This window comes from Capra hircus, chromosome 2, assembly GCF_001704415.2.
Source record: "Capra hircus breed San Clemente chromosome 2, ASM170441v1, whole genome shotgun sequence".
NCBI classification, from domain to species: domain Eukaryota; kingdom Metazoa; phylum Chordata; class Mammalia; order Artiodactyla; family Bovidae; genus Capra; species Capra hircus.
The window spans coordinates 23,566,211-23,591,996 of NC_030809.1; the positions used below are offsets into that span (position 1 = coordinate 23,566,211).

General features: G+C 40.6%; 1 pseudogene; it reads left to right on the plus strand.

Annotated features, from left to right (window-relative positions):
• Positions 22,738-23,143, plus strand: LOC102187543 (annotated as a pseudogene).

Sequence of the window (25,786 nt, forward strand, 5' to 3'; positions counted from 1 at the left end):
TTTTTTTTTAGTATAAATATGTCCCATGCAATATTGGGGACATACTTCTACTAAAAATAATTTGGTTTTTTATCTGAAGTTCAACTTGAACTGGACATCCTATATTTTATCTGGCTACCCTATGTGGTGATTCTTCCACACAGCGCGCCCTTTCCCTGGGCCCAGTCTACACGGCTCCATTCCTCACTTCCCTCAGATAGCATCCCATTAGAGAGGGCTGCCCTGGACACGCTGTCTAAAAGAGCAGGTCACCATCATCAACTCCATCCCTCTCCACCCTCATTCCCAGACTAACTCTTCTTCTTAACACTTAGGACTCCCTGACAGAGAGTATTTTTATAAGGCTCTTGTCCAGCTTCTCTACCTGCCATGTCAACCCCACACAAATAGGGATTTGTTTCATTTATTGACATTTTTTTTCATTCCTGAGACAAAGTTGGCACAGGATAGATCCTTAGCAGTGATTTGTTAAATAAATAAATATCAATGGCTTATTATTGTTGTTCAGTCTTTAAGTTGTGTCCAACTCTTTACGACCCCATGGGACTGCAGCACATCAGGCTTCTCTGTCCTCAACTATAACGCAGAGTTTGCTCAAGCTCATGTCCATTGAGTCGGTGACACTCTCCAACCATCTCATCCTCTGCTGCCTTCTTCTCCTCATCTTTCCCAGCATTAGGGTCTTTTCCAATGAGTCAGCTCTTAGCACCAGGTGGCCAAAGTCCTGGAGCTTCAGCTTCAGCGATAGTTCTTCCAATGAATATTCAGAGTTGATTTCCTTTAGGATTGCCTGGTTTGATCTTGTTGCTGTCTGATGGACTCTCAAGAGTCTTCTCCAGCCCCACACTTTGAAAGCATCAGTTCTTCAGCGCGCAGACTTTTTATGGTCCGTCTCTCACATCCATACATGAGCTTGGACTATATGCGCCTTTGTCGGCAACATGATGTCTCTCCTTTTTAATATGCTGTCTAGGTTTGTCATAGCTTTTTCTCCCAAGGAGCAAGTGTCTTTAAATTTCATGGCTGCAGTCACCATCCGCAGTGATTTTGGAGCCCAAGAAAAGAAAATCTGTCACTGCTGCTACTTTTCCCCCTTCTATTTGCCATGAAGTGATGGGACCAGATGCCATGATCTTAGTTTTTCTAATGCTGAGTTTTAAGCCAGCTTTTTCACTCTCCACCTTCACCCTCATCAAGAAGCTCTTTAGTTCCTCTTCACTTTGTGCCATTAGAGTGGTATCATCTGCATACCTGAGGTTGTTGGTATTTCTCCTAGCAATCTTGATTCCAGCTTCTGAGTCATCCAGCCTAGCATTTTGCACGATGTACTTTTTATATAAGTTAAATAAGCAGGGTGACAATACACAGCTTTATTGTACTTCTTTCACAATTTTGAACCAGTCAGTTATTCAATGTAATGTTCTAACTGTTGCTTTTTGACCCACATACAGGTTTCTCAGGAGACAAATAAGCTGGTCTGATATTCCCATTTCTTTAAGAATTTTCCACAGTTTGTTTTAAATTTTTGATTTCTATAGAGATGATCTGTGTGTTGTGCTTAATTGCTCAGTTGTGTCCAACTTTTTGTGACCCCATGGACTGCAGCCCACCAGGCTCCTCTATCCATGGGGATTCTCCAGGCAAGAATACTGGAGTGGGTTGCCATGCCCTTCTCCAGGGGATCTTCCCAACCCAGAGATCGAACCCATGTCTCCTGCATTGTGGGTAGATTCTTTACCAGCTGAGCTACCAAGAAAGTCCAGAGATGATTCGCAGGTAAATATTTAAGTGTTAGATTTTAATATTTGTATTCTTTCAAGAAAACACTCTCTCTCACCCTCCTCTTCTCACATCATGACAGAACCTCTCCATAAGAAAACACCTCAAACTAGAAGGGAATTTACCTTGTCTTTGAGGTTTCTCCAGTTAAATCTTTTACCTTCTTTCTTCCATGCTGAAATCCAGCTTGGAAACATGGAAATGTTTTTTAAAATATAGTTGATATACAATATTATGCCAGTTTCAGGCATACTATGTCATGATTCAATGTTTGCATACATTATAGAATGTTCACCATAATAAGTCTGGTAGTCAGATATCTGCCCCCATACAAAGTTATTACAACATTATTGACTATACTCCTAATGTGGTTTATCCATCTCTGAGGCTTATTTATTTTATAACTGGAAGCTTGTACCTCTTCAGTTCAGTTTAGTTCAGTCATTCAGTCATGTCTGACTCTTTGCAGCTCCATGGACTGCAGCACACCAGATTTCTCTGTCCATTACTAGTTCCCGGAGTTTACTCAAACTCGTGTCCATTGAGTTGGTACCTCTCAATGCTCTTTAGTATTTTCCCCACCCCACCCCACTCCCCTCTGGTGACCACCCACTGTTCTCTGTATCTGTAAATCAGTTTTCATTTTGTTTTGTTTGCTTTGTTTTCCAGATACTGCATATAAGTGAGAGCATATCACACTTGTCTTTCCCTGTCTGACTTATTTCACTTAGCAAAATACCCTCTAGATCTGCCCATGTTGTCCCAAATGGCAAGATTTCATATTTTATGGCTGAGTAATATTCCACTGTGTGTGTCTGTGCATGTGTACTATATATGTATATATACACAAAGCTTTTGCATAGCAAATGAAGCTATCACCAAAATGAAAAGGCAGCCTACTGAATGGAAGAACATATTAGCAAAAGGTATGTCCCCTAAGGAATTAATGTCCAAAATAGACAAAGAGCTCATACAACTTAAATCAAAAAACAGACAACACTGTTGAAAAAAAATGGGCAGGGGACATGAATAGACATTTTTCCAAAGACATACAGAGGGCCAACAGACATGAAAATATACTCAACATCACTCATCATCAGGGAAATGCAAATCAAAACCACAATGAGGTTATCACCCCTTTCAGAATAGCTATCATCAGAAAGTCTACAAATAACAAGTGTTGACAATGATATGGTGAAAGGGAACCATATGCACTATTGATGAGAATGTAAATTGGAGTAGCCACTATGGAAAAAAGTATGGAGGTTCCTCAACAAATTAAAAATAGAACTGCCGTATGACTCAGCAATTTCACTTCTGGGTATTTACCTGAAGAAAACATATGCAGGACTTCCCTGGTGGTCCAATAGTTTAGAATCTGCCTGCCAGCGTAGGGGACATGGGTTCAATTCCTGGTCTGGGAAGATCCCACATGCTGAGGCGCAACTAAGCCCATGCCCCATAACTATTGAGCCCATGCTCTGGAGCCTGGGAGCTGCAACTACTGAAGCCCACACACCCCAGAACCTGTGCTCCACAACAAGAGGAGCCCCCATAATGAGAAGCCCCACAATTAGAGAGTAGTCCCCGCTCGCCACAACTGGAGAAAGCCCACGTGCAGCAACAAAGACTCAGCACACCCAAGAAAGAAAGAAAGCATGTACCCCACTGTTAACTGCAGTATTATTTGCCATAGCTAAGATATGGAAGTAACCTAAGTGTCTGTAGTTAGATGAATGGACAAAGTAGCAATGATTTGTTTAAAACATTTAAGTTCTCATCCTTTAGTTGTCAGAAAAGCATAGCTTTAGAAGTCCAGCTGACTCTTGAATTAGAGGATTTATTTGACCTTCACTTTTCCCTGAAGTGGCCTGAGGACCAATTTATCTATAATTAACAATCTGGGGAAGGCAAAAATGAACGTTAGTCATTAAGGAAATGACCCATATTATTTCATCTCATGTTCCCCTTTTCCATTTGTCCCTTGCCCAGGGATAGGGAGAGAACTGCCTTCTGTTTTATTAGAGTTCAGATAGAAAGAAAATTGTAGCTGTTGTATCAACTTCCAGGTGAGGCCCACTGTTCTGATTCCTATTTGTCTAGCACTTGAAGGACTAGGCATTGCTTGGAAACATGTAATAGGCAGGTACCTTAGGAGCTGCAAAGTTGACAACAAGGAAAGGGATGCTGGGTTCATCCAGCCAGTATCCAACAGGACAGATTTTGCCTTCTGAATCTTTACCCAAAGCAGATATTTGAGCCAGGATCACACTGGTGGTCAGTTGACTAAGTAGGACCCAGGAGAATCCAAAACTCCAAAGCCCTCCAAAAGTCCAATAGTGAAGAGTCTCTGTGACTTCTCCCTGCCCCTGCCACCACTACATTAGGCAGGGTTCTGTCACTATATGCCTGACTTCCTACCAACCCTTGATTCCAGGCTCGGCCTCAAGAATCTGGAGGTCCCTGCCATGCATTAATCTTCAGGATGTCTTCCACTTATTCAGAAATTGTAGTGATAACATAGCCTCTGCCCCAACAAGAGTCTTCAAAGGCATTCAAAACCTTCCATCATCTACTTTTCCCCACCAGATCACCTTACACCCACTTATATCTCTAATTTCTACCTGCCTTTCTGGTCTATATTACCCTCTAGGCATTCTTTCAGATGCTCTCTTTGACATGTCTATACCCTAAAACTTACCTCATTTTCAAGATCCTCTTAAGCCTTTATTGATTTCTTCTTGAAGGCCGGAAAGCTCCAAGTTTAAGCATTTCATTAAATACTCACTGCATTTTAAAGTTTTATATTGTTTTTTTCACCAAGTAAATTGTAAGTACCCTGAGATCTTGAATAATTATACAGAAAATAAAAACTATACCTGATGATCAATTTATTTGTCAATGGCCCCAGTGGCATAGCATATAAAACTTAACACCAACACCTAAGTTCATAACTACACCCTGGGTTTTCTCTTATAAGTAACTAGAAGAAAAGGGTCTTTGTTGGTTCATGATACTGGACTTTAGACAAGCTTATTTGACCAAATTTGAGAAATCCTATTATCTTGACATTGGTTCAATAAGGGCTGGTTTATAGACTCTTTTTAAGGAGTCAAAAATAAACATGTATGTGCTTAACACTGATTATACATTATCTTTAATCCTTACTACAAATGTATGCAAAAGGATTGCTATCCTCATGTTAAGAGTTTAGAAAAGCTTAGTCAGGTAAGAAATGTGCCCAAGCTCACGTAGCTAGTCAGGATTTGAATTACAGGTTGATCTAACTTTCAGGGCATTTCCCATTCATTCTGTAGGTATTACAGATCTTAAGCACTAACACCATTATTATAGAAATGGGTGAAGAAAAGTGTGTGGGCTCAGAGGAGCTGTCAAATGTTCAAATAAACTGGCAGCATCATGAGCCTAGAAATTAGTCAATACATGATTTCTTTACATTCCCATGGATATTTGAAAAATCTCAAATCACAAAGTCTTCAGAAAACACCACATTCGCTCAAAATTTTGACTTGCTAAACCTGAGAGTGCTCAGGAAATATTAAACATCAAGATGTGATTGATTGTCCTCCCTGGGGAATGGGGGCGGGGGAGTGGGGCAGACAGTCAATGTTTTAATTTTCTTCAAGTTTGGTAGAGCTTTTTTTTTGAAAAAGATCTTCCTTTAGAAGACTAAATGCTTAATCTGAATGAGTCCTGGGACTCCACAGTGCTTCGCCTTACACAGTTGCATTTTAAAAATGCATGGCTCAATAGCCAAAAAGATTACATAATAAAAATTTCATTCTTTACTTGCATCTCTTATAGAATATCAAGAGATCAAGTTCTTAAATCTTGGGAATGCGTATCCAAATCCTATTTCCTCTTACACCTATTTCTTTTCTACACTGAGGCTGTTGGAAGCCTCTCATTTACCAAATCCCCAAAATTCTTTCTGACATTCAACATACATGAACTCTCTTCTCTTCCACCCTCCTTTCTGGTCCACTATCCCTCTCCATCCATTCTTCTCATTTGACACCACACACAGAGACAGACAGACAGGCACACACATACAGACAACCAGATTAGCAGCACTGCAACCTTCCTAAGTGTGAGAAATAAAAAATGGCCACAATTTTTCATGCTTCTCTATATCCATACTTTTTGCAATGTGATTTTGTATCTCCTCTTCTGGACATAGAAAGATCTATGTGCCAATTCTGAGTTTAGAGTTCAAAAAATACTCTCTAGCTTCCTCCCCACCGCCTACCCCCTCCTCCCACTGCGTTTCTCTCTGTCTCTCCCTCAGCCCGGATATGAACAAGTATAGGCAACATGCTGGAAGATGAGCAGAGGAGAGCCTAGCTGTTCCATCTGAGAACATCTTAGACAAATAGACAGTGAAAGTGTTAGCTGCTCAGTCGTGTCTGATTCTCTGCAACCCCATGGACTGGAGCCAGCCAGGTTCCTCTGTCCATGAGATTCTCCAGGCAAGAATACTAGTCTGGGTTGCCATTTCCTTCTCCAAAACCTGTGAGAGTATAGCCAATATCAGCAAAGCCAGCCAGCAGCCAGCCCATGAACCCATCACCTATGCATGAGCAAGTCCAACCAAGACCAGAAGAACCGCCCAGCCAACGCACAAATTGATGAGCTAAGTAACGTTTGCTGTTTTAAGCCACTGCTTTTTGGAGTGATTGTTACACAGCACTTCCTAACGTATAACATTTGTGAAAGAGAGAAATCAAAACCAGAAACAGAAGAGAAAAAAAAATTCTCATAAAAAATTTCAAATTCATATGACATTCATATGTCATTCTGTTATTCATATGCCATTCTGCATATGTGTGGAATCTAGAAGTATTTACTTACAGGGTACCAATGGAGAACAGACTTATGGACATGGGGAGAGGGGAGGAGAGGGTGAGATATAGGGAGAGAGTTACATGGAAACTTACATTACCATATGTAAAATAGATAGCCAATGGGAATTTGCTGTATGGCTAAGAAACTCAAACAGAGGCTCTGTGTCAACCTGGAGGGGTGGGATGGGGAGGGAGATGGGAGGGCGGTTCAAAAGGAAGGGGATATATGTATACCTATGGATGATTCATGTTGAGGTTTGACAGAAAACAACAAAATTCTGTAATGCAATTATCCTTCAGTAAAAAAATAAATTAAAAAAAAATTTTTTTTGTTCCCTTCTGGTAGAAGCTGATATTTACCAATGAGAGTTTCTCATAGTCAGCAGCACTGAGTTCAGTGTTACCACCACTTTCTTCTTTTGATCTGATCTACCGAAATAACTCTGGTCAGAAAAAAAAAAAGTACCCTTGGACTTCCTATGACAAATGTAAAACTCTTCTCTAGCCCCTACTTATCATATTGAATAACAATTTAATCTGCAATTTTCTATATAATCCAAAGCAAAGTTCTTTTCTATCACACACGTGGCTTCTGGTCAGAGTCCACTGCTTGAGGGTTTTGCTGAGAGTAGTGCCTACATATCAAAGAAGCATTTATCATATTCTGTGAAAGGTTTATATGTGAGCAACAGCAATGTATAAGTCATTGCTTCCTGACAGAACTGTAATAAAATCTACATATTGGCTTCATCCACTTAGGAAATATTCCCCATCTGAGGATATTTGTTTGCTTTCAGACATAAATTTTTTGAAGTTAGAGTACATACTTCTGAGATACTGCCAAAGAACTGCTTACATCACATCCAAATTCTATCCCCACAAGATATTCTGTAGCTTGTTTTCTTTAAAGCAGAGCTATAACATAATAATGATGATAAGGCATTTCCTCAAGATTTAACAAACACACATTTCAAGATAAATTGGATTAGGAAATAATACGTAATGTCACCATCTGGTGACTTCCCCAAAATGTTACAACTATCTCCATGCCAATAATCAACATTTTTATTAGTGCCTTAAAGCAAGAAAAGACGTTTTATGAAAGAACATATGGGAATTGTTTTGTAATATTTAATAATCTATTAAAGAACAGTGTACTGGAGTGTCTTTGAGGGTTCTGTGCTTACAGCACAGAAGTCAATTGTAACTAAATTAAGCAAAAAGGAACTTGTTGAGAAGGATATGGGATGACTCTCATAATCAAAAGAAAAGAGAAAATGAACAAATAAAAAGCCCCCACAGATTATTGAAAAGACAAGGAGTAGAGTAGCTCCAAATATGAGGTGCCAGGATCTCTTTACTATGTCACCGCTTCAAATTGTCATTGTCTTAATGAACAGCCTCCAGCTGTTTTTAGTCTTTTTGTGCCAATTTTCTCTATGATTCCACTTCTAGGAAGACACTTGGCCTAACTTGTGACATCTACTTAATCTTGCCCAAGGGAGGGCTAGGTTGCCTCAGATCCCAAAGGAGTGCATCCAGTGGTGTGTATAGAAGAAAAGGAGGTGGGTTCCCAAAGCAAAATCAGGGCTCCATAATCTGAATAACAAAAAGCAGGTGCTGAGAACTCAAACATCAGAAGTCTACACAGACAACTACGCCCAGAAGACTTTGGAAAGCTGAATAAAACCTAAAGTAAATATCTCCCTCCTGTTGCTCTATCATCTTCAGCTCTATGTCAAGACTTATCTGTTGTGCTTACCACTCAGTTGTGTCCAACTCTTTGCCACCCCATGGACTGTAGCCCACCAGGCACCTCTGTCCATGGGGATTCTCCAGGCAAGAATATTGGAGTGGCTTGCCATGACCTCCTCCAGGGGATCTTTCCAACCCAGGGATTGAACCCAGGTCTCCTACATTGCAGGCAGATTCTTTACCATCCAAGCCACCAGGGAAGCCCAAGAATACTGCAGTGGGTCCCAACCCAGGAAGCGAACTGAGGTCTTCTGCATGGCAGGCATATTCTTTACCAGCTGAGCTACCAGGGAAGCCTGTCAAGATTAAGATATCACTAAAAACAGTTCATAGACTAGGCCTGGAGTGAAGATGGGAGACAAAATATGTAATATGTTAAGGGTAACTTGAAAGGAGAGAAGGTATTAGCTTTCAGCTTGAAAGTGAAAGTGAAGTCGTTCAGTCATGTCTGACTCTTTGGGACCCCATGAACGGTAGCCTACCAGGCTCCGTAGTCCATGGGATTTGCCAGGCAAGAATACTGGAGTGGGCTGCCATTTCCTTCTCTAGGGGATCTTCCCAACCCAGGGATCAAACCTGGGGTTCAGCTTAATTGGGCATAAAAAAGATCATGTTTGGGAACGCATGTAAGAATTAAAGATTTTAAAATTAAAAAAATAAAAAACTAAAAATATATATATATACTGACAAAAAAAATAAATAAAATTAAATTTAAAAAAAAAAGATCTTACTATAGTCACTAATTCAGACTATATCTACTAAGGTGGGCAAGAATTCCTTAGAAGAAATGGAATATTCCTCATAGTCAACAAAAGAGGCCGAACTGCAGTACTTGGGTGCAATCTCAAAAACAACAGAATGATATTGGTTCATTTCCAAGGTAAACCATTCAGTATCACAGTGATCCAAGTCTATACCCCAACCATTAGTACCCAAGAAGCTGAACAGTTCTATGAAGACCTACAAGACCTTCTAGAACTGACACAAAAAATGATGTCCTTTCATCATAGGGACTAGAATGCAAAAGTAGGAAGTCAACTGATATTTGGAGTGACAGGCAAGTTTGGCTTTAGCAAACAAAATGAAGCAGGGCAAAGGCTAACAGTTTTGCCAACAGAAAAACACCCTCTCCCAACAACACAAGAGACAATTCTACAAATGGACATCACCAGATTGTCAATACTGAAATCACTGATTATATTCTTTGCAGCCACAGATGGAGAAGTTCTATACAGTTAGTGAAAACAAAACCTGGAGCCGACTGTGGCTCAGATCATGAACTCCTTATTGCAGAATTCAGACTTAAAGAAAGTAGGGAAAACCACCAGGCCATTCCATGGTAAATCAGTCTGAAAAACTATGGACAGAAGTTCACAATATTGTACAGGAGGCAATTATCAAAACCACCCCCAAGGAAAAGAAATGCAAAGAGGCAAAATGGTTGTGTAAGGAGGTCTTACAAATAGAGAAGAGAAGCGAATGGCAAAGGAGAAAAGTAAAGATATAGCCATTTGAATACAGAGTTCCAAAGAATAGCAAGGAGAAATAAGAAAGACTTCTAAGTTGACAATGCAAAGAAATAGAGGAAAACAATAGAATGGGAAGGACTACAGATCTCTTCAAGAAAATTAGAGATATCAAGGGAACATTTTATGCAAAGATGAGCACAATAAAGGACAGAAACAGTATGGACCTAACAGAAGCAGAAGAGATTAAGAAGAGGTGGCAAGAGTACACAGAAGATCTGTACCAAAAAGTTTTGAAGAACCCAGATAACCATGACAGTGTGATCACTCACCTAGAATCAAACATTCTGGAGTGTGAAGTCAAGTTGACCTTCAGTTCAGTTCAGTCACTCAGTCGTGTCCGACTCCTTGCGACCCCATGAATTGCAGCATGCCAGGCCTCCCTGTCCATCACCATCTCCCGGAGTTCACTCAGACTCACGTCCATCAAGTCTGTGATGCCATCCAGCCATCTCATCCTCGGTCGTCCCCTTCTCCTCCTGCCCACAATCCCTCCCAGCATCAGAGTCTTTTCCAATGAGTCAACTCTTCACATGAGGTGGCCAAAGTACTGGAGTTTCAGCTTCAGCATCATTCCTTCCAAAGAAATCCCAGGGTTGATCTCCTTCAGAATGGACTGGTTGGATCTCCTTGCAGTCCAAGGGACTCTCAAGACCTTAGGAAGCATCATTATGCACAAGTTAGTGGAGATGATGGAATTCCAGCTGAGCTATTTCAAATCCCAAAAGATGATGCTGTTAAAGTGCTACACTCAATATGCCAGCAAATTTGGAATACTCAGCAGTGGCCACAGGACTAGAAAAGGTCAGTTTTCATTCCAATCCCAAAGAAAGGCAATGCCAAAGAGTGTTCAAACTACTGCATAATTGCACTCATCTCACATACTAGCAAAGTAATGCTCAAAATTCTCCAAGTGAGGCTTCAACAGTATGTGTACTAACTCCCAGATGTTCAAGCTGGTTTTAGAAAAGGCAGAGGAACCAGAGATCAAACTGCCAACATCCACTGGATCATAGAAAAAACAAGAGAATTCCAGAGAAACATCTACTTTTGCTTCACTGACTTTGCTGAAGACTTTGACTGTGTATATCGCAACAAACTGTGGAATATTCTTGAAGAAATGAGAATACCAGACCACCTTCCCTGTGTCTACTAAAAAAAGATGTACAACTTGAGAGCTGCGTGTTAAGTTTTATTTGGGGCAAAATGAGGACTGCAGCCCTGGAGGCAGCATCTCAGATAGCTCTGAGAGACTGTTCCAAAGCAGCAGTAGGGGAAAGTCAATATACAAGGTTTTGGTGAAGGGGGAGTTCAGTGCCATGAAGGACTCATTTTACAAAAGGTTTCCTGGTAGCTCAGATAGTAAAAGCGTCTGCCTGCAATGCGGAAGACCAGGGTTTGATCCCTGGATTGGGAAGGTCCCCTGGAGAAGAAAATGGCAACCCACTCCAGTATTCTTGCCTGGAGAATCCCTTGGATAGAGGAGCCTGGTGGGCTTAGATATGGTCAGTTACATCCTCTAACTCCATTGAAGGCACAGGCACAGACACACACACACACACACACACACACACACACACAAAGCTGCTAAATGGTCATACCAGTAGGATACAGATCCTTGATCCACTGCTATCGTACCAATGATAGATTGGTTGGGGTTACCTCTAATTTGTTAACATGTATGACCTTAAATTTATGGGAATCCCAGGCTACACCTTCATATCCATCCCTGTAGATGTGAAGGCTATAAATTAGTGCTACAAATCCACTGATTTCTATACCAATCACTCTCTCTAAGGGTAATAATAGACATAGCCCATAAAGCACCCAGTCTTGTCTCATAATTACCAGGTTGATCATTTTTAGTATGATTTAACCCTTCCCAACACAGAAGAGCTTTTAAACTTAAATGACCATAGCCTGGTGTTAACCATGTAGATCCGCCCCATAATTGTGGGAATTTTCCTATTAATAGATGAGAGGTTAATTTTTTTATTGATACTTAGCTCATCACTCTGGTTGAGTTTGAATGACCCTAAAAGAAAACTTAAATCTATGGCCAGCATCAGAGCAGGTATTATTAATTTGCCAGGTGAGAAGATCCCATCTAGTAATATCATGAAAATAGAATAGGACTGAACATTCATCTAAAATAAATTTCCTAGGGGGTATCCAATCAGAGCCCTAGAGCACAGAAATCCACCAAGGTAACCCAGAAGTCCTAGACACAGGTAATTGGCCACAACCAAACAATTGGCTTGAGTTTTAAACTAGCATAGACTCGTGTCCATGATAGAAAACATTTGATTGATAGGCATAGGTCCAAGGATTCAAGGACATCATAAATGACCATACGAGTCGGATCAGCATTCTGGGGAAGCTGTATACTTCTGATGCCATCTTCTCCTCATCTTAGTGTAATGTAGTTTTCTCTGTTTGAGCATTGCTTTAAGGTGAGTCTGAGGTCAGCAAGCCTCTCTATGGACCAGTCCAGCTTAGGGGCCTTTGCAAGTGCAAGTTAACCCAAGAGTTAACTTCCCTTCAATTTCACCAGCCATGAGCTAGTTAAGAGTACCTGATAGAAAGATCCTTCCATCCAGGTTGGAGACAATTTCTTAAATTAAGTCTTCTTCCAGTCTTGGTTGTAGGTCATGTGTGAGGTGTCTGATCTTCATCCAAAGACAGATTACTGAGATAAGCTTCAGAAACAACCCTAGAGTGTCCTTTAGTAATTCAATTAAAATTTACATTAATATACCTTAACAGAAAAGAACTATCCAGGAAATGAGTCTTAGTAGATACAGACCTCCATTAACAAACTGGGATTTAACATTCATTGAAACATCTCTTTCTCCCTAAAATCACCATCATTTTTACCAAATATAACTAAGTTAAGACCTGTTTGTAATATAGGTCTGGTCTCAATAATCTTGGCCTGATGATTTATATAACCATAATCGATCATAGACTCTTTTGCTTTTGCTGAGACTTTTACAGAGTCTCAGACTGAACTTTTAAAATAAAACCTTTCAGGGCTAGGAAGGTCATGCCAAAGGCTTATCACAGATTTTGCCTGACAGATCTAAGTAAATTTCTCCCTTCTCAAGATCGCCAAAATTCCTTGAGATTCTGTACCTGTTATTGGGATAACCTCCTTAACTTACCTGATAAAGTTACTGGAAACTAAGAGCTTCCAGTCTCTGGAGGGTTCAGCTAGAGAGAAAAGTTAAATGTTTCAATTTGTTTATAAAATATAATTTTACCAAATTACTGTCATAATTAGTTTGAGGGGAAGGTTTTTTTTTCCTACACCTGGAAAATACAGATTCAAATAGTAATTTTTCAGATAGAAACCATAAAAGTTATAAGCATATTCACCAGTTCATTCAGTCCTTTTGTTAACCTTTGTGAAGTCATCAGATTTTCCATTAGAATCCTTACCCAGTTCAGAAACTGATATTTATCCAAAAGTCCTTTTTATAAATCTTCTTGAAGAGGAAGCATTTTTGTGAAATTGGTTAGTGCTATGACAATATTTTGAGACAGTAACTAGAATTATACCTGATAACATTTTACCCAAACATGTCAGAATTTTGGAAATTCCATACAGTTTCTAGGATATCTATGTTAGCCACATTTACCATGCAATATAACCTGAGACTTATTACTCACTTGGCAATACTCCCCATGCAATTCTGTATACAAAATGAACCTAATTAGTGTTATATCTCTCTTTGGGATGTTTCAGGGGCCCTCTGAAGCATCCCAAAGTTAGCTAGAAATCTTCATTAGAATGATTTAGGAAGTCTTGTCAACAAATATCAAAATGGTTTAAAACACTCAGTCAGATAGGTTTATAGGCCATTGTGAAACAATAGCTATTCATTTCGCCAAAGTAACAATAAAGGATTTCAGAACAGATCATTTAAGAGATAAAGAAACTTAAATCTATTATCAAAGGCAGTTCAGTATCTGAAGAAAGGGTGTCCTCTTAACAGAGAGAAAAGCTAAATTCAAGCTTTTGCACCAGCTCACTTTATTTTAAAAAGGTAAACTTAATTAACTTTATTTTAAACTTAGACCTAACCATATACAAAACTCTTTCTTCATGGTTCACTTTTCACAAAACTTATCACTTTCTGTACCCATTACTGTATTCTCCCATCCTAAAAAGCCACCTGTAAGTCAAGCTTACTTCCTTTTCCCTTCATAAAATGCAATTCCATTCCCCATACCTTTTTTACCAAAAACACACTTCCTATTTCCCTTAAGTAACCAAGAACTGATTTTCATATTAGCATTTTATAGATTGGTGAGCATACATACCAGTGATAATTTCTAAAACCTTAATTTTCTTAGAGAGAACATTTTAGGATGGCACCAAATATCATTTATTTTTAATCCTAAATCGCTTTAGTTTCTCTGTAAGAGGAAATCAGTGTTTAGTAGCAAATGTTTCAAAATCTTATTTTAATTTGGAAACGACATAGCTATTCAATTGACTTCCAACACTTAGTTTAGCACAACCCTTAGAAGTTCAAGTTACCCCAATCTGGAGAGACTATTTTATACACATATTCCTAAAGAGCATAATTACTTTTAATACAGTCTATCTAAAGGTTCATATCTCATTTACATTGTTTTAGAAGTTTCTTCACTTGAGATAATTCCCTTGCTGACAAACTTGTAACAGATATAATAATATTTAACATATTAAACCTAGGTACAATGAAACTATTCTGCTTAATGTTAATTACTGTTAGACATCACTACATTATTTAGCTCAACAAGTAAACATTAATATCAGGCATTTAATACTGAATATTTTCCAGTTCACATGAACCTGAGATTCATTTAGGTTACTTTCTCTTGTATTTAGAATTAGTTGATTTGGAAGTACTTATAAGGCCAGTTCGGAGAAGGCAATAGCACCCCACTCCAGTACTCTTGCCTGGAAAATCCCATTGATGGAGGAGCCTGGTAGGCTGCAATCCATGGGGTTGCGAAGAGTCAGACATGACTGAGCAACTTCACTTTCACTTTTCACTTTGATGCATTGGAGAAGGAAATGGCAATCCACTCCAGTGTTCTTGCCTGGAGAATCCCAGGAATGGCGGAGCCTGGTGGGCTTCTATCTATGGGGTCGCACAGAGTTGGACACGACTGAAGCGACTTACCAGCATAAAGTCAATTAGATTAGAGTTCATTTACAAACTGGTCTCAGCAATCAACAATATTATAAAAACAAAAACAAAAACACATACTGAGACATACATGTATTCAAATAGACAAAAGAGATCCTATAGCTTTGTTTTCCAAACTTAGTTATGAATGAAAAATAGTTGGAATAAAATTTTAAAAGGCTTTGTTCCCCTTTTTTTCCTTTTGGTTTCAGGAATTAGAGATGGTCTAGATAAGTGGTCCAGAGAACTCTGATCTAAAGGTACAAAAGAAGTTATTTCCTCAGGGCAAGAATTCTCTAAAGAATATTGTGACCACATTGTCAAAAATCATATCTTTTTGTGACCATAGTTTTATAGCCAAAATTTAGACCAGATAGTGCTCAACTTGGCTGATAACAAGGGCAGATCTGTCCCAGCAGGGATTATCCCTCTGGGGAAGTAGGGGTCTTAGTTTGATCAGTCCCCGGCTGTTGATTATAGGAGGAAGTCCTGGACATAAGGGAACTTTAGTCCATTTTCCTATCTTACATCAATAAAGATCTAAGATTTTTAGGCCATTTTTCTTGTCATTGGATCACAGCTATAGATTGACCCATCAAATTTTTTTTTTCTTTTTTCCCAAGGGGTTCCCAGATGGAGTCTGGAACCTTACAGTGAGCAATTCCCATTTTAGCTCAAGTAGTTTGTTCCAGATGTCTGTGTACTCAAACCAAACCAACAAAACCAAACCAAAACAGAACTTCACCAGCCTGGAGTCACACTCCAAATGAAACAAAAGGCAAAGAGATGCCCAGAAATGAAAAGCCAAATGGCTTAAATGCCAAACGTGACTTCCCAGTTTGACTAGACCTGTGACCTGGCAAAGTCAGTTCTAGCAGCCTTTTTTTAGTTTTGATATAGTTTCAAGAAATTTCTTGTTGATTTTCTGTGAAGAATTTACTCTATCATTTCCTGTTTTAGAAACTTCTAGATACCAGTCAAATCACAGCTGGCCTTTTCTAACTGTGTGTGCAAAAATATCAATTTTAGAATATCAAAAGAACCCCAATTTGACCATTTAGGTTGAGATCTCTTTTAGTATAATTTCTCCAATTAACTAGGTACTTGCGAGTATGAGCACCGTAGTATTGTACACGAATCTGGCTAGAGTGTTAGTCAGAGGCTGGCTTTCTGACACCCCTTTGTTTCTGTTTTTGAGAGATTCTGTTTCCCATTTTAAGCTGAATTTGTCAGGTATAAAAATCACTCATGAACTTGTGTAGTGGGCCCATGTGCTGCTTGTGAGCGTAACTCCTCCTGGAGCCTCCCCAGAGTCATTTCAGCTCCTCTTACGTGTCTCGGATTCTGCCTCCAGCAATCTAAGACCACCATGGCTGCTTAGGTCACTGAATGGCTAGTTCTTATGGTGACCCCCAGATGAGCAAGTATTTTAATTAATGAGTGGGTTTTCCTATGGGACCACTGCATGGTATGAGGACTAGGCCTCCACCACTCCCGTAAATTTCTCAGGCACCTGAGAAAACCAAACCTGGCCAGGAGGAGTCTTGTCCCTTCCCTTCAGAGCAAAGCTCTCAAATATTTTCCTCCCTTTTATCCTGACAAATTCTATAATGGCAGTCAAATTGAGAAAATTGTCAGGTCAGCCTCTTACTTAATGACTTAGCCAAGACCATTCAGTCTCCTACAACAGAGCAACCTCAGCATCTTTCAGCGGAGCCCCAGGTATTTCTTGATTTTTTTTCCAGTCAAGCCCCGCTCCCTAGTACCTTTCCACTGGGTAGGCAATTTTGCCATCTGTCAGCCAGCCTCCTACTCAGTATCTTTTGATTGGGTGGGAATTTCTTGGTATCTTTCAACCAAGCCCCACTCATTGTCTAGACCATGAGTGGGTGTGCCTCAGATGTTTCACCTGGGCAACCCCCTGCCAATATCTTTTCTACTGGGAGGAGGCAGGTAACCTGCTCCCCCACCAAATAAAACTCAGAATCTCAACCAATATGGGAGATTTGAGAAACAGGAGAGCCTTACCCAAATTCATCTGCACTCCTCGAGGAGGTGGATGGGTGCAAGTGCCCACTGCTGGTACCAAAGCCCCAGTTCCTCGCAGAGTCCAGTGGAAGGAAGGAAATCCTCTCTGGGTCCCTTCGTGGTTGCCATGACTGTCGACTAAAAAGATGTACAACTTGAGAGCTGTGAGTTAAGTTTTATTTGGGGCAAAATGAGGACTGCAGCCCGGGAGGCAGCATCTCAGATAGCTCTGAGAGACTGCTCCAAAGCAGCAGTGGGGGAAAGTCAATATACAAGGTTTTGGTGAAGGGGAAATTCAGTGCCATGAAGCACTCATTTTACAGAAGGTTTCTGTTAGTCATGAGGATCTGATGTCACCATAAAGGGATTTAGTGCTCCTCTAGATATGAGGAGATGCAAAGATTGAGATCATAAAATCTGTTCCTAAAAACATCCAACTATCTAAAGACCTGTCCCACCAGATTCCCTGGAGCACAGAGTGCCTCTCTCCACCCTGAACTCCCTCAGGGGTTGGTGAAGGTCAACAGCTATAGCAGCATGAGGTTCAGTCTCTGTAGAGGCAGATGGCAAAGGCCTTTGCTGTTCAGTCACTGGCAATGCTCTTGGTAAGCGCCTGTTTGTAGTTGACACCTGCTTCCTGAGAAACCTATATGTAGTCAAGAAGCAACAGTTAGAACTGGACTTGGAACAACAGACTAGTTCAAAATAGGGAAAGAAGTACATCAAGGCTGTACATTGTCCCCCTGCTTATTTAACTTAAATGCAGAGTACATCATGTGAAATGCTGGGCTGGATGAAGCACAAGCTGGAATCAAGATTCATGGGAGAAATACTAATAACCTCAGATATGCAGATGACACTGCCCTAAATGGCAGAAAGTGAAGAGGAACTAAAGAGCCTCTTGATGAAAGTGAAAGAGGAGAGTGTAAAAGCTGGCTTAAAACTCAACATTCAAAAAATGAAGATCATGGCATGCCGGTCCATCCTTTCATGGAAAATAGATAGGGAAAACATGGAAACAGTGACAAACTTTATTCCTTGGGCTCCAAAATCACTGCAGATGGTGACTACAGCATGAAATTAAGGCGTGAAATTAAAAAATATGCTTGCTCCTTGGAAGAAAAGCTATGACTCTTTGCAACCCCATGGACTGTAGCCTACTACGCTCCTCTGTCCATGGGATTTTCCAAGCAAGAGTACTGGAGTGGGTTGCAATTTCCTTCTCCAGAGGATCTTCCTGACCCAGGGATTGAACCCAAGTCTCCTGCACTGTAGGCAGGCGCTTTACCATCTGAGCCACCAGGGAAATCTATGATGAACTTAGACAGTGTATTAGAAAGCAGAGACATCATTTTGCCAACAAAGGTCCATGTAGTCAAAGCTATGATTTTTCCAGTAGTCATGTATGGATGTGAGAGTTGGACCATAAAGAAGACTGAGTGCCAAAGAATTGATGCTTTTGAACTGTGGTGCTGGAGAAGACTCGGAGAGTCCCTTGGTCAGCAAGGAGATCCAACCAGTCAATCCTAAAGGAAACCAGTCCTGAGTATTCATTGAAATGACTGATGCTGAAGCTGAAGCTCCAATACTTTTGTCATGTGATTCAAAGAGCCGACTCATTGGAAAAGATCCTGATGCTGGGAAAGATCATAGGCAGGAGGAGAAGCGGGTGACAGAGGATGAGATGGTTGGATGGCAACATTAACTGAATGGACACAAGTGAAGGAGGGAGTGAAGGACAGGGAGGTCTGGCATGCTGCAGTCCATGGGACTGCAAAGAGCTGGACACAACTGAATGACTGAACAACAATAACACAGTCACTAAGGGAAAATGAAAAAGGGAGTAGAGAATATGGGGAAGTAAAAACACACATAAACAATCGAAAGTGAAGAAAATAACAGAAAAGAAGCCAACTCACAGATATAGAGAACAAACAGGTGGTTACCAGTGGGAGAAGCAAGGGAGGGGCAATATAGGGGGAGAGCATTAACAGATACAAGCTATAAGGTATAAAACAAGCTACAAGCAGGATTTCCCTGGTGGTCCAGTGGCTAAGACTCTGTGTTCCCAACTCAGAGGTCCTGGGTGCAATCTTTGGTCAGAGAACTAGAGCCCACGTGCCACCAGCCAACATTTTGCATGTTACAATTGAAGATCCCATGTGCTGTGCAACTAAGACTCATTCAGTGCAGCCAAATAAATAAATATTTAACCAATCATACATATTAAATATTATCTGTCAGTCATACAGAGTGAAGTAAGTCAGAAAGAAAAGATAAATATATTAATAATAGAAACACAAACTGGAATCAAGATTGCCGGGAGAAATATCAATCACCTCAGATATGCAGATGACACCACCCTTATGGCAGAAAGGGAAGAGGAGCTAAAAAGCCTCTTGATGAAAGTGAAAGAGGAGAGCGAAAGTGTTGGCTTAAAGCTCAACATTCAGAAAATGAAGATCATGGCATCCAGTCCCATCACTTCATGGGAAATAAACAGGGAAACAGTGTCAGACTTTATTTTTGGGGGCTCCAAAATCACTGCAGATGGTGATTGCAGCCATGAAATTAAAAGACGCTTACTCCTTGAAAGAAAAGTTATGACCAACCTAGATAGTATATTCAAAAGCAGAGACATTACTTTGCCGACTACAGTCCATCTAGTCAAGGCTATGGTTTTTCCTGTGGTCATGTATGGATGTGAGAGTTGGACTGCGAAGAAAGCTGAGCACAAAAGAATTGATGCTTTTGAACTGTGGTGTTGGAGAAGACTCTTGAGAGTCCCTTGGACTGCAAGGAGATCCAACCAGTCCATTCTGAAGATCAACCCTGGGATTTCTTTGGAAGGAATGATGCTAAAGCTGAAGCTCCAGTACTTTGGCCACCTCATGTGAAGAGTTAACTCATTGGAAAACACTCTGATGCTGGGAGGGATTGAGGGCAGGAGGAGAAGGGGATGACAGAGGATGAGATGGCTGGATGGCATCACTGACTCGATGGACGTGAGTCTGAGTGAACTCCAGGAAATGGTGATGGACAGGGAGGCCTGGCGTGCTGTGATTCATGGGGTCGCAAAGAGTCGGACACGACTGAGTGACTGAACTGAACTGAACTGAACTGAAGAAATATGTTTATTAAATAAAATAAATGTATTTATTTTTATTTCTATAAATAAATATAAATATATATTTATATTTCTATAAATAAATATAAATATATATTTATATTTCTTTGTCCCATCCAATTATATTTTATAATATATATAAATTTATATATAAATATATAAACACAAAATTTACATATATTTATATATGTATAAATATTTATTTTATAAGTAAATATAAATATATAAATTTATATTTATTTTAATAAATACATTTATTTATTAATACATATTAAATATATTTATCTGGAGAAACCTATATGCAGGTCAGGAAGCAATAGTTTGAACTGGACATGGAACAACAGACTGGTTCCAAATAGGAAAAGGAGTATGTCAAGGCTGTATATTGTCACCCTTATTTAATTTATATGCAGAGTACATCATGAGAAACCCTGGGCTGGAAGAGGCACAAGCTGGAATCAAGATTGCAGGGAGAAATATCAATAATCTCAGATATGCAGATGACACCACCTTTATGGCAGAAAGTGAAGCGGAACTAAAAAGCCTCTTGATGAAAGCGAAAGAGGAGAGTGAAAAAGTTGGCTTAAGGCTCAACATTCAGAAAACTAATATCATGGCATCTGGTCCCATCACTTCATGGCAAATAAAGGGGAAACAGTAGAAAGTGTCAGACTTTATCTTTTTGGGCTCCAATATCACTGCAGATGGTGATTGCAGCCATGAAATTAAAAGACGCTTGTTCCTTGAAAGTTATGACCAACCTAGATAGCATATTGAAAAGCAGAGACATTACTTTGCCAACAAAGGTCCATCTAGTCAAGGCTATGGTTTTTCCTGTGGTCATGTATGGATATGAGAGTTGGACTGTGAAGAAAGCTGAGCGCCGAAGAATTGATGCTTTTGAACTGTGGTGTTGGAGAAGACTCTTGAGAGTCCCTTGGACTGCAAGGAGATCCAACCAGTCCATTCTAAAGATCAGCCCTGAGTGTTCTTTGGAAGGACTGATGCTAAAGCTGAAACTCCAGTACTTTGGCCACCTCATGCAAAGAGTTGACTCATTGGAAAAGACTCTGATGCTGGGAGGGATTGGGGGCAGGAGGAGAAGGGGAGGACAGAGGATGAGATGGCTGGATGGTATCATCGAATCGATGGACATGAGTCTGAGTGAACTCTGGGAGATGGTGATGGACAGGGAGGCCTGGCGTGCTGCGATTCATGGGGTCGCAAAGAGTCGGCTGGGACTGAGCGACTGAACTGAACTGAAGTGAATAAATATATTAATGTATGCATATGGGAATCTTGGAAAATGGTATTACTGAAACTCTGCAGAGCAAGAATAGATATGCAGATATAGAGAACAGACTTGTGAACACAACGGGGGAAGGAGAGGTGGGACCAATCGAGAGCAGCATTGACAGGTGTCCACTACCGCATGTAGAATAGATAGCTAGTCCGAAGCACAGGGAGCTCGGCCCAGTGCTCTGTGATGACCTAGAGGGTAGGATGAGGGAGGCGGAAGGGAGTCTCAAGAGGGAGGGAGTATATGTATACATATAGCTGATTCACATTGTTGTACTGCATAAACTAACACAACATTGTAAAGCAATTATCCTCCAATAGAATGTTAAATTTAATTTTTTAAAAAGCTACAAAGATATATTGCACAACATGGGGAAGATAGCCAATATTTTGCGATAATTATAAGTGGAGTATGGGGTTTCCCAGATGGCTCAGTGGTAAAGAATCTGCCTGCCAATGCAGGAGATGCAAGAGATGTGGGTTGAGAACATCCCCTGGATAAGGAAATGACAATCCACTCCAGTACTCTTGCCTGGGAAATTCCACGGACAGAGGAGCTTTGAGGGCTACAGCCTGTGGAGTTGCAAAGAGTTGGATGACTAGCAACTAAACCACCACCACCACCATAGATGGAGTATAACCTTTAAAACTAAATCGCCAGTCTATGTCTGACGCAGGATACAGCATGCTTGGGGCTGGTGCATGGGGATGACCCAGAGAGATGTTATGGGGAGGGAGGTGGGAGTGGGGTTCACGTTTGGGAACGCATGTAAGAATTAAAGATTTTAAAATTTAAAAAATAAAAAACTAATAAAAAAAAAACCCACACACACACACACACACACACAAAAACTGAATCACTATATCATACTCCTGTAACTTACATAATATTATATAGTAACTATACATCAATTAAAATATAATGACACTTTTCAGTTTTAAAAAGTGAAGGAGGCCTCAGTCAGATGGGTGTGGAGATGCTTCACGATGGCTGCCCAAGGAGAACCCCAAGTTTAGTTCAAACTTGTATTGGTTGGTGATGGTGGTACAGGAAAAACTACATTCATGAAACGTCATCTGACTGGTGAATTTGAGAAGACGTATGTAGCTACCTTAGGTGTTGAGGTCCATCCTCTTTTGTTCCATACCAACTTAGGACTGATTAAGTTCAATGTATGGGATACAGCTGGTCGGGAGATGTAACATTGAGAGTTACTTACAAGAATGTGCCTAACTGGCATAGAGATCTGGTGTGAGTGTGTGAGAACATCCCGATCGTGTTGTGTGGCAACAAAGTGGATATTAAGGACAGCAAGGTTAAGGCAAAGTCCATTGTCTTCCACCGAAAGAAGAATCTTCAGTACTATGACATTTCTGCCAAACCTAACTGCAACTTTGAAAAGCCCTTCCTCTGGCTTGCTAGAAAACTGATTGGAGATCCTACCTGGGGGACTGTCACCATGCCTGCCTGCTCTTGCCCTGCCAGAGGTGTTCATGGACCCAGCCTTGGCAGCACAGTACAAGGACGATTTAGGGGTTGCTCAGATAAATGCTCTCCTGGATGAAGATTGTGACCTGTGAGAAGGTGAAGCTGGGGCCCAGCGTCGGAAGTCTAGTTTTATAGGCAACTGTCCTGTGATGTCAGTGGTGTGGTGTGCTTGCCACTTTATTATAAAGCTAAGCAGAACATGTGCTTAATCTTTGGATGCTGAAGGAGATACATGGGCTTTGGAGTGAATGTGGAAAAAAAAAAAACCTTCATTTTTTGGACCTGCATATTTAGGTGTTTTGGAACACAGTTGTTTCCTCTTTGAGTTTCAAATAGAAGACTGCTATAGTCATATGACAATATTGAGAGATGGAATCTTGTTTGTTACTGTCGTTCCCATTCCTTTTTGTTTAGAATCAGGGCAAAGTTGTATTTCAAATATCTTTAAAAAAAAAAAAAAGGTGAAGGAGAAGGAAATTTATCCATTATGAGGAAAAATGCCATGATAATTACTGCTTCCCTGTGAGACCAAATTGACTAAACAGACCCACACTGAGTGCTTACCTATGGTAACATCGCTGTACTCTATATCTTAAATGTGACTTCAAGGGGAATTCCAAGTTTTGTATTTTCTAAGCTTATTCTGCTAGAACTATCTCTGTCCTCTCTTCTTTGTACCTAAACTGACTTTTGTTGTTCTTGTTCAGCTGCAAAGTCTGAACTTTGTGATCCCAGAGACTGCAGCACACCAGGCTTCTTTGTTCTTCACTAACTCCCAGTTCAGTTCAGTTCAGTCACTCAGTTGTGTCCAACTCCTTGCAACCCCATGAACTGCAGTGCACCAGACCTCCCTGTCCATCACCAACTCCTGGAGTTTACCCAAACTCCTGTCCATCGAGATGGTGATGCCATCCAGCCATCTCATCCTCTGTCGTCCCCTTCTCCTCTTGCCCTCAATCTTTCCCAGCATCAGGGTCTTTCCCAGTGAGTCAGCTCTTTGTATCAGGTGGCCAAGCTGATGCTTCAGCTTCTGCATCAGTCCTTCCAAAAAATATTCAGGTTTGATTTTCTTTTGGATTGACTGGTTTGATCTCCTTGTGGTCCAAGGGACTCTCTGAGTTTTCTCTGGCACCACAGTTCCAAAGCATCAATTCTTCAGCACTCAGCCTTCTTTACAGTCTAATTCTCATATTCATACATGACTACTGGAAAACCCATAGCTTTGACTATACAGACTTTGTTGGCAAAGTGATATCTCTGGTTTTTAATACGCTGTCTAGGTTTTCCATAACTTTTCTTCCAAGGAGCAAGTGTCTTTTAATTTCATGGTTACAGTCATCATCCACAGTGATTTTGGAGCCCAAGAAAATAAAATCTGCGACTGGTTCCATTTCCTCCCCTCCATCTATTTACCATGAAACGATGGGACCAGATGCCATGACTTTTGCCTCTTATAATTAACTTACTTTTATGCTGTTATTATTAGGGATGGTGGAGAATAACATGTCATTGCCCTTCCTACAAATATCTCCTTGTATGCTTACCATTATTAAATCAATTCCAGTCCTGCTGTGAACCAAGCTGAAGCATCAAATGATCTTCTCCCACCAATCCTATGTACTCAAACCTTAACAAGTTTTCTGAAAGAAGAGGTGTAACCTTCACTATGTTTTCAGAAGGGGTAGAGGTCCATCTGTTCTCCGTTCAGGATGGAAATGATTTTTTTAAAAGGAAGAATCATACTGAACTGATGGAATTTGATCCCTATCCTTCCTTTACAATATATACATGTGGGACTTCCCTGGTGCCCTACTGGTAAAGAATCCTCCTGCCCATGCAGGCAACATGGGAGCAGTCCCCAGTTTGGGAAGATCCCACATGGCTTGGGGCAACTGAACCCATGCTCCATAACTACTGAGCTTATGCAGCCTCCATAAGAAAAGCCACTGCAATGAAAAGCCCTCGCATGGCAACTAGAGAGTAGACCTTTCTCCCCGCAAATAGAGAAAAGTTCATGCAGAAATGACGACCCAGCGCAGACAAAAATAAATAAATACAATTGTAAAAATACATCAGTTCAGTTCAGTCACTCAGTTGTGTCCAACTCTTTGTGACCCCATGAATCATAGCATGCCAGGCCTCCCTGTCCATCACCAACTCCCGGAGTTCACTCAGATTCATGTCCATCGAGTCAGTGATGCCATCCAGCCATCTCATCCTCTTTCGTCCCCTTCTTCTCCTGCCCCCTCAATCCCTCCCAGCACCAGGGTCTTTTCCAATGAGTCAACTCTTCTCATGAGGTGGCCAAAGTACTGGAGCTTCAGCTTAATATTCCTTCCAAAGAAATCCCAAGGCTGATTTCCTTCAGAATGGACTGGTTGGATCTCCTTGCAGTCCAAGGGACTCTCAAGAGTCTTCTCCAACACCACAGTTCAAAAGCATCAATTCTTTGGCACTCTGCCTTCTTCACAGTCCAACTCTCACATCCATTCATGACCACTGGAAAAACCATAGCCTTGACTAGATGGACCTTAGTCAGCAAAGTAATGTCTCTGCTTTTGAATATGCTATCTAGGTTGGTCATAACTTTTCTTCCAAGGAGTAAGCGTCTTTTAATTTTATGGCTGCATGCATATATATTAATATACATGTGAATATCTTCTCACATGAATTCAATGGCAGAGGTTCCCTAAGGCACATTAAGGCACCTCAGCCTGAGAGTATCGCAGCATTCT